Genomic DNA, 10134 nt, shown 5'->3' with positions numbered 1-10134 from the left:
ACAGTCCTGGGTCTCTCTGGGTCAAACTTGGAGGATTCTGGAGCTATCTCAACCAGATCCAGCTAAATCCCAGATGGACTTGAATCAAGGTGATTCAGTTCAGAATCCAGGATTTGTCCATGTCTGATACACAACCTTAATAAGCACACCCACACCCACACACCCCTTTCCAAACTTCTCAGATAGGTTATTCCTGCTTCAAACCTTTAGCCTTTGAGTTCCCTCACAATCAGCTGTAGTTGCTCCAAACAACTTGCATAAATGGGATTAACCCTTGTTAGTCCCCTCCTCCCAAATCAAAACAGGAAGTCTCTTTATGCCTAGTATAGAAAGTACGTATCAGGGGTGAGAGTGCCAAGAAAAACACAATTCCCATCATGTATCTGTGTCAACAAGTTTCCAGGCTCATAACATCCATTGCTATATTAAAAAATATATTAGATGTCCTAGAATAGAGGTTCCCAAACTTATTTGGCCTACTGCCCCCTTTTCACCAACCACCTGTCTCCTGGATCCTTGCCCATCCTGGCTTATAAAAGCTAGCCGGGAAGGACTGGGCGATGGGCTTCGTGGGGTGGTGAATGCTTCCCTCCGTGAGGGAGCCTTCCCAGACCCGCTGAAAGAGGCGGTTATTAAACTGCTTCTTAAAAAACCATCTTTAGATGCGGCCACGATGGCCAACTATCGCCCAGTCTCAAATCTTCCATTCTTGGGCAAGGTGATTGAGCGAGCGGTTGCCAAACAACTCCAGGCACGCGTGGAAGAAGCGGACCATTTGGATCCCTTCCAGTCGGGATTCAGGCCTCATCATGGGACTGAAACTGCCTTGGTCGCACTGGTTGATGATCTCCGGCGGGCTAGGGACAAAGGTGAGAGCTGTTTCCTAGTTCTGCTGGATCTCTCAGCAGCATTTGATGCCATCGGCCATAACATCCTTCTGGACCGTCTTCAGGGGCTGGGAGCTGGAGGCACTGTCATACAGTGGTACCGCTCCTTCCTCCTGGGCCGTGTTCAGAAAGTGGTGGTGGGGGATGAGTGTTCAGACCCCTGGGCTCTCACTTGTGGGGTGCCTCAGGGTTCTGTCCTCTCCCCCATGCTTTTCAACATTTACATGCAGCCGCTGGGAGAGATCATCAGGAGGTTTGGGCTGGGTGTTCATCAGTATGCGGATGATACCCAGCTCTATCTCTCTTTTAAATCAGAACCAGTGAGGGCGGTGAAGGTCCTGTGTGAGTGTCTGGAGGCGGTTGGAGGATGGATGGCAGCTAACAGATTGAGGTTGAATCCTGACAAGACAGAAGTACTGTTTTTGGGGGACAGGACGCGGGCAGGTGTGGAGGATTCCCTGGTCCTGAATGGGGTAACTGTGCCCCTGAAGGACCAGGTGCGCAGCCTGGGAGTCATTTTGGACTCACAGCTGTCCATAGAGGCACAGGTCAAATCTGTGTCCAGGGCAGCTGTTTACCAGCTCCATCTGGTACGTAGGCTGAGACCCTGTTTGCCTGCGGACTGTCTCGCCAGAGTGGTGCATGCTCTGGTTATCTCCCGCTTGGACTACTGCAATGCACTCTACGTGGGGCTACCTTTGAAGGTGACTCGGAAACTACAACTAATCCAGAATGCGGCAGCTAGACTGGTGACGGGGGGTGGCCGCCGAGACCATATAACACCGGTCTTGAAAGACCTACATTGGCTCCCAGTATGTTTCCGAGCACAATTCAAAGTGTTGGTGCTGACCTTTAAAGCCCTAAACGGCCTCGGCCCAGTATACCTGAAGGAGCGTCTCCACCCCCATCATTCTGCCCGGACGCTGAGGTCCAGCACCGAGGGCCTTCTGGTGGTTCCCTCATTGTGTGAAGCAAAGCTACATGGAACCAGGCAGAGGGCCTTTTCGGTAGTGGCGCCCGCCCTGTGGAACGCTCTTCCAGCAGATGTCAAAGCGATAAACAGCTACCTGACATTCAGAAGACATCTTAAGGCAGCCCTGTTCGGGGAAGTTTTTAACGTGTGATATTTTACTGTATTTTTTGTTTGTATAGAAGCCGCCCAGAGTGGCTGGGGAGGCCCAGCCAGATGGGCGGGGTATAAATAATAAATTATTATTATTATTTCAGAAAAAAACCTACTCAGCACCCACTTTAAGTGAACAAACAGAAAGATACAGTGACAAATTTGCATTCTTTTATGCACCTATATTTCTACCTACATCTTGTATCATTCTAAAGGAAGATGTTATAAATAAGACACCTTGAAGCTTGAACTCTGTGTTACATTGGTAAGTGTCATTACACAACAGATGAAACAGGTACAAACGGGTTTTCAAAAAATTATTTTTTCTTTATGTTTCCACTGCCTGCTTATTTTTATTCAATGCCCCCCCCATTGCACCTGAGGCTACTATGCCACCCCTGGATCCTTCCATCACCCCAGGGGGGAATCACCAACTTTGGGAAACACTGGCCTAGAATATATTTGAAGAGGGCCTCCCACTCCTCTCAGTGTACGAAGCTTTTTAATTTCATCAGCTTAGAAACACATTTAAATAATGATGATTAATTAAATTCTCCCAATTCCCCCATGCCTTATCCATAAAAGAAAAGGGAAAATGCTAAAATAAAAATGACAGGAGTAAAGTACTTCTGGGAAATGATATATAATGAGATGGAAAAGATGTTGAAATATACATTCTTAAAAAAACCAGAAGCATTTTTACTTGGTATTATAGGCCAAGCCATTAATAGACAAGATGCTAAACTGTTCTTATATGCAACAACAGCGGTAAGAGTATTGTTAGCCCAGAAATGGAAGCAAGAAGAAATTCCGACGAAAGAAGAATGGCAGACAAAATTAATGGACTATGCAGAATTGGACAAAATGACAGGAAGGATTCAAAACCTGCGGGACCAGAGATTTACAGAAGACTGGAAGAAGTATATGAATTATTTGAAGAGCAACTGTAATCAACAAATTACGCTAGTAGGACTACAAGAAGTTTTGTAAGGCGAAATATACGAAGTGTTACAAAGTAGAAAAAGATAGAGACATTGGTTATGAGTTTGAAATGTAATAGGGAAAATAAGAAATGCATACTAAGAGATTAGATTGGAATATTTTCAGACATGACTGATGGAAGTCAAAAAAATTGAATAAGATGTAAAAGTATGTTTAATTACTGTTAAAAATGGTATGATAAAAAACATATATATATATATAAACACGACAGGAGACTCACAGGGTGTCCATTGGTACTTGCTCACACAAAAGGCAAGTCAGTGAAAGAAAAGGCGGGCAAGCAGAATGGCTGGTGTTATGTACTGAAGTTCTCACCCTGGGCCAGCAGGGGGATACTGAAGATAGTTTTCACTCAGGTCCACGTCAGTTATTTTAGGCGGGAAACCCTGGGTTGTTGTTGCTACAATGTTGACAGCCGGCTGCCTATAAAAGCAGGCCGGCTGAGCTGTTTGCTGTTCAGTTCTGTTCCAGCTTACAAAATAAAGAGCTGCTTTGGAGAAATCGCTGTGTCGTCTGCCATGTCTACCCACTATTCAACACTGGCGACGAGGATGGGATCGGTGGACATCAGAGCACAGCCAGATGTGGCCATCCTCTGAACTGAGCTGAATCACAGAGCGAAATCACTGAGCGAAATCACTGGACAGAACCAATTCAGAGCTGACTGTTCTGGCTAGAGCACTGTGTTCCATCCAACGCCCTTCTCTCCGGCATCGGAATCATGGCTTCACTTGTGCCTCTACCGCCGTTTGCGCCAGCCTCTGAATCATGGGACTCCTACCTCGCTCAGTTCGACTGCTACCTCCAAGCCAACGAGCTGACAGCAGTATCAAAGGAACGGAAGCGGGGCCTATTCCTCAGCCTCTGTGGGCCTGAGGTGTTTGAGACGGCCCGAGCATTGGTTGCGCCTGAAGCAGTCCAGGCAACACCATGGGACACGATCCAAGAGAAGCTCTGCAGCCACGACGTGCCAAAGCCATCCAAGATTGCTGCCCGCCATGCATTTTACCACCGAAACCAGGCAGAGGGGGAGTCAATCAACAACTACACCACTGCCCTCAGACAGGCTGCAATGCACTGCGAGTTCCAAGACTTAGACGGTGCCCTGATGGATCGAATCGTCTGCGGGGTCCGGGACATCCATCTGCAACGGCGTCTCCTCGCCAAGCCAGACCTCACACTACAGAATGCCATTGAGGAGGCTGTGGCCTCAGAAGCTGCCCAGGAGATCCGCAAGTCCAGCAGCTCGCGTCTTGCTAGGAAGCCAGTTCCAGTGCATCATGAAGAGGCCAGCAGTGATGAGGCATCCTCCAGTGAAGACGATGACGTGCACCAGACAAAGCGGGAGTGCAGGAAGTTCCAACAGAAGTCCAAGGGCCAACCGGAATGTGCCGGCTACGGAGGCAACCATTCCCGTGCCAAGTGTCGATTCAGAGACGCCATCTGATTCAGAGACGGCTGCTGTTGCTGCTTGTGTGAGTGCTGGGAAGACCGCTCTCTCTCCTGCCAACTCCATCCGGCCTAGGGGGCGGGGCCTGCACTCACCACCACAGCTTGAGGGCCTCCATCAAGGCCTCCGGGACACGGCCGCTGCTGCTGCTGCTTGCGTGAGTGTTGGGAGCACCGCTCCTTTCCTGCCAACTCCATCTGGCCTAGGGGGCGGGGCCTGCACTCACCGCCACAGCATAAGAGGCCTGAGAGAGGCCTCCGGGACACGGCTGCTGTTGCTGCTTATGTGAGTGCTGGGAAGACCGCTCCCTCTCCTGCCAACTCCATCCGGCCTTGGGGGCGTGGGCCTGCACTCACCGCCACAGCTTGAGGGCCTCCATCAAGGCCTCCGGGACACGGTTGCTGCTACTGCTGCTCGTGTGAGTGTTGGGAGGACCGCTCCCTTTCTGCCAACTCCATCTGGCCTAGGGGGCGGGGCCTGCACTCACCGCCACAGCATAAGAGGCCTGAGAGAGGCCTCCGGGACACGGCTGCTGCTGCCTCCGTGAGTGTTGGGAGGACCGCTCCCTCTCCTGCCAACTCCATCCGGCCTAGGGGGCAGGACCTGCACTCACTGCCACAGCTTGAGGGCCTCCATCAAGGCCTCCGGGACACGGCTGCTGTTGCTGCTCGCGTGAGTGTTGGGAGGACTGCTCCCTCTCCTGCCAACTCCATCCGGCCTAGGGGGCGGGGCCTGCACTACCACTACAGTTTAGAGGCCTGAGCAGCTACCGGCAGCAATGGACAAAATGGTTTTAAATGTTTCAATTGCTTTTAATTTGCAGCACCTTAAATGGTGGTTGCTGTTTTTTATAATATTTTATTATTTCATTATTTTATTTTTGCTTGGGGTGGGATAAGCATTTAGTCAGCGCTATTATTTCTTGCTTTGTTTTGTTTTGTTCTGTTTTGTTTTTTATTATTATTATTCTGTTAAATTATTATATAGTTTGTATTTTGCTTTTTAAGGGGAAGGGTCATGGCTGCCTGGGAGTGGGCCTCAGCCAAAAGATTGGGTGGGGCAGGTTCCACAGGGGAAGATGTATTGGGACACCTGATCTCAGTGATCACGGGCAGGAGGAGGAGTTATGCTAAGACCAGACCATGTCATTACCGAGGAGGCAGGTTTAGTCGTTGTTTGAGGACTATCCCTGCCTCCAGGTCTGGTCCTGACCGGAAGGCTACAGTAATCAGCAAGGGAAACCCACATGACCTGAAAGTGTTGCTGTGCAATGCCAGGTCAATGATGAATAAAACCACTGCCCTCCACGACCTGATTGTGGATGGAGGATTTGACCTGGCATGTGTGACAGAGACCTGGTTGGATGAAGCAGATGGGCCTGTCCTTGCCGCTGCTTGCCCACCAGGTTTCTCTTACGCACAGCAACCCAGGTCATGTGGGTGGGGAGGGGCGGTTGCAGTGATTTTTAGGAAGTCATTAGTTTGCACCAGGCGTCCTATTGGGAAGACCCAGTTCTGAGTGCATGTTCTGGAAGTTGGGCAATAGGGGCAGTACAGGATTCCTTTTGGATTCCCTGCCCGAGCTGCTTCAGGTCGTGGCGGATATGCTCCTGGAGACACCTAGCTTGGTTGTCCTGGGGGATTTTAACATCCATGCCGACACGACCTTACAAGGGGCCGCTCGGGACTTCGTGGAAAGCATGGCCTCCATGGGGCTGTCCCTGAATAAGTTTGGCCCAACTCATAGCCGTGGACATGCCTTAGACTTGGTGTTCACCTCTATGGATGTTGGTGATCTGACACTAACTAAAAGCAAAACAAAAGAAGTGCCATGGTCAGATCACTTCCTGGTGCAACTGGACTTCTCCGCAACCCTTCCCCTCTGCAGGGCGGTGGGACCAATTCAAATGGTCCGTCCCCGCCACTTAATGGATCCAATTGGCTTCCAGAGAGTGGTAGGGGATGCTTTATCCCAAGTTGATGGCCTTTAAGCTTATTCCCTGGTGGCCCGCTGGAATGCGGAGTTAACCAGGGCTATTGACTGTCTGGCTCCGAAGCGCCCTCTCCGATTGCATGGAGCCCGGACAGCCCTGTGGTTTTCCCCGGAGCTGAGGGTGATGAAACAATCGTTGAGACGGCTAGAGCGCCGGTGGCGGAAAACTCATTCTGAATCAGACCGGACACGGGTTAGAGCTCAATGTCAAGCCTACCAAGTGGCAATGGTGATGGCGAAGAGGGCCTTCTTTGCCGCCTCCATTGCATCTGCAGAAAACAGCAGCAGGAGACTTTTTCAGGTGGTTCGCAATCTATCGGAACCACCTGTACCACCGGGGCCTGGTAGGGACCCCAAGATCTCCTGCAATGCTTTTGCAAAGTTTTTTGCAGATAAAATTGCTCAGATTCAGAAGGAGGTAGACTCCACCGTGGGAGCAGGGCCAGGGCGGGAGAGTGCTAGAGTTCTCTCTGGTCCTGTTACATGGGATCAATTCCAATCTGTTACCTCCGAGGATGTGGACAGGCTACTTGGACAAGTGAAACCGACCACCTGTCTCCTTGATCCTTGCCCATCCTGGCTGATACAAGCGAGCCGGGAAGGGCTGGGCGATGGGCTCTGCAGGGTGGTGAATGCTTCCCTCTGTGAGGGAGCCTTCCCAGACCCGCTGAAAGAGGCGGTCATTAAACCGCTTCTTAAAAAAACATCTTTAGACCCGGCCAATTTGGCCAACTATCGCCCAGTCTCCAATCTGCCATTCCTGGGCAAGGTGATTGAGCGGGTGGTTGCTGAACAACTCCAAGCACGCCTGGAAGAAGCGGACCATTTGGATCCCTTCCAGTCGGGATTCAGGCCTCATCATGGGACTGAAACTGCCTTGGTCGCGCTGGTTGATGATCTCCGGCGGGCTAGGGACAAAGGTGAGAGCTGCTTCCTAGTTCTGCTGGACCTCTCAGCGGCCTTTGACACCATCGACCATAACATCCTTCTGGACCATCTAGAGGGGCTGGGAGCTGGGGGCACTGTCATACAGTGGTTCCGCTCCTTCCTCCTGGGTCGTGTCCAGAAAGTGGGGGGGGGGGGATGAGTGTTCAGACCCCTGGGCTCTCACTTGTGGGGTGCCTCAGGGTTCTGTCCTCTCCCCCATGCTTTTCAACATCTACATGCAGCCACTGGGAGAGATCATCAGGGGTTTGGGCCGGGTGTTCATCAGTATGCAGATGATACCCAGCTCTACCTCTCCTTTAAATCAGAACCAGTGAAGGCGGTGAAGGTCCTGTGTGAGTGCCTGGAGGCAGTTGGAGGATGGATGGCGGCTAATAGATTGAGGTTGAATCCTGACAAGACAGAAGTACTGTTTTTGGGGGACAGGGAGCGGGTTGGTGTGGGGGATTCCCTGGTCTTGAATGGGGTAACTGTGCCCCTGAAGGACCAGGTGCGCAGCCTGGGAGTCATTTTGGACTCACAGCTGTCCATGGAGGCGCAGGTTAACTCTGTGTCCAGGGCAGCTGTCTACCAGCTCCACCTTGGTACGCAGGCTAAGACCCTACCTGCCCACGAACTTTCTCGCCAGAGTGGTGCATGCTCTAGTTATCTCACGCTTGGTCTACTGCAACACGCTACAGGGAACCAGACAGAGGGCCTTCTCGGTAGTGGCGCCCGCCCTGTGGAACGCCCTCCCTTCAGATGTCAAAGAGATAAATAATTACTGCCACTGCCACTGCCCCTCTGGAACCACGATTGGCCAAACCGACTCGCCTATGCGACGCAAGCTGAACGTCACGGTGCTCATTGAAGGAGCTCCATGTGACATGGAGATCGACACCGGGTCTGCCCTGTCCATCGTGTCTTGGAGCACCATCAAAAGACTGCTACCCAGAGTGTCCAAAAGGCAACTCGACTCTAACCGCGTACACCTGAGAGACTACCAGGGAAACGACATTCCCGTGGTAGGCGTTGGCCGGTTCCGGATCGCCTTCAAGGATTTTTCGGGCCTGCTCCGGTTGGTGGTGGTCGAAGGTCAGCGGCCAAGCCTCCTAGGGCTAGACTGGTTTGATGCCCTCGGCCTGGAAGTCACCAGCATCAACTGCATCTCTAACGCAGAGACTGAGGGTCTGATCAAAGACTTTGCCGAGGTTTTTGACAGCACTTTGGGGCAATATACAGGTACGCCCATCTCCTTTAGCCTTGATCCACAAGTCGCCCCCATCAAGCTAAAGCCACGCCGGGTTCCCTTTGCTCTCAAGGCTAAGGTGGACGAACAACTGGACAAGCGGATCGCCCAAGGAGTTTTGGAGCCGGTTGACCACACCAAGTGGGAAACCCCCATCATCACGCCTGTCAAGCCAGATGGGTCGGTGAGAATCTGCGCTGACTACAAGTGCACGATCAACAAGGCACTTCAGCAGCATGCTTATCCGGTTCCTGTTGTCCAACACCAGCTGCATTCCCTGGTAGAGGATAAGGACTTCGCTAAGCTGGACCTTGCCCAAGCCTATCAACAACTGCCCGTCGATGATGCCACTGCTGAAGCCCAGACGATCGTCACCCACCGAGGGGCATTCCGTTGCTGCCGGTTGCAGTTCGGGGTGAGTGTGGCTCCTGGCATCTTCCAAAGCCTTATGGAGCGTCTCCTGCAAGGGCTTCTGGGCGTGGTACCATATTTGATGACGTCTTGGTGTCCGCAGACTCACACCAGCAGCTGTTTGAGCGCCTCCGTGCCGTGCTGACCAGGTTCCAAGAGGCCGTGCTCAAGGTAAAGAGGGAGAAGTGCCAGATCGCCATTCCACAGGTAGAGTTCCTGGGCTATCTTATTGACGCCTCCGGCCTTCACCCGACCACATCCAAGATCCACGCTATCCAGCAGGCCTCTATCCCAAAGAACAAGATGGAGTTGCAGGCGTTCCTGGGGCTGCTGAGCTTTTATAACATGTTCCTGCCCCACAAAGCCACGGTGGCTGAGCCTCTTCACCGACTCCTCAGCACAAAGACGCCTTGGTCCTGGGGTCACCGGGAGATGGCGGCCTTAAACGCGGTCAAGGCTCTCCTTTCATCGGACCGTGTGCTGGTACAGTACAGTGAATCCAGGCCGCTGGTCCTTGCCTGCGACGCCTCACCTTTTGGCATCGGCACTGTCCTTAGTCACCGTTTTCCAGACGGAAGAGAAGCACCGCTCACCTACTTTTCCAGGACGCTATCTCCGACGGAACGGAATTACAGCCAGCTCAACAAGGAGGCACTGGCACTTGTGGTTGGAGTGAAGAGGTTCCATGAATACCTCTATGGCAGGACTTTCGACCTCATCACTGACCACAAGCCGCTCCTGGGCCTCCTCGCCGGTGATCGTCCAACTCCACCAGTCCTCTCGCCACGCATGCTGCGATGGACTGTTTTCCTGGCTGCCTACCACTACCGGCTCATCCATCGCCCGGGGAAATCGATGGGCCATGCCGACGCCCTCAGCCGTTGCCCTCTTCCAGCGTTTGTGGAAGACCCGGCTCCAGCTTCATCGCTCCTCCTGATTGAGGATCTTCCGGCAGCGCCTGTATCGGCTGCCACTGTGGCCTCCGCATCTGCCCAGGATCGCACCATCAGCCGTGTGCTCAACTGGGTGTGGAGGGGGTGGCCACAAGGGCCTTTTGCATCAGAGTTCCAGCCCTTCGCAACCAGACAACATGAAC

At 52.3% G+C, this 10134-nt stretch overlaps 1 protein-coding gene across 4 annotated transcripts in view; it reads left to right on the top strand.

Annotated features, from left to right (window-relative positions):
• Positions 1–10134, top strand: part of LOC114596838 (potassium voltage-gated channel subfamily KQT member 1-like) — a 360069-nt gene that overhangs the window by 21556 nt on the left and 328379 nt on the right. For 2 of the 4 annotated variants that reach the window (XM_077930823.1, XM_077930825.1), the window contains exon 2: positions 2115–2275. The exons of the other annotated variants lie outside the window; for them this stretch is intronic. The gene's annotated coding sequence lies outside the window, so the exon portion shown is untranslated. The remainder of the gene's footprint in view (positions 1–2114; positions 2276–10134) is intronic. 4 annotated transcript variants of the gene reach the window in all.

Source organism: Podarcis muralis, chromosome 6, assembly GCF_964188315.1.
Source record: "Podarcis muralis chromosome 6, rPodMur119.hap1.1, whole genome shotgun sequence".
Classification (NCBI taxonomy): domain Eukaryota; kingdom Metazoa; phylum Chordata; class Lepidosauria; order Squamata; family Lacertidae; genus Podarcis; species Podarcis muralis.
Note: the sequence above shows the minus strand (reverse complement) of the source record. Positions and strands in the feature narration are given on the sequence as shown.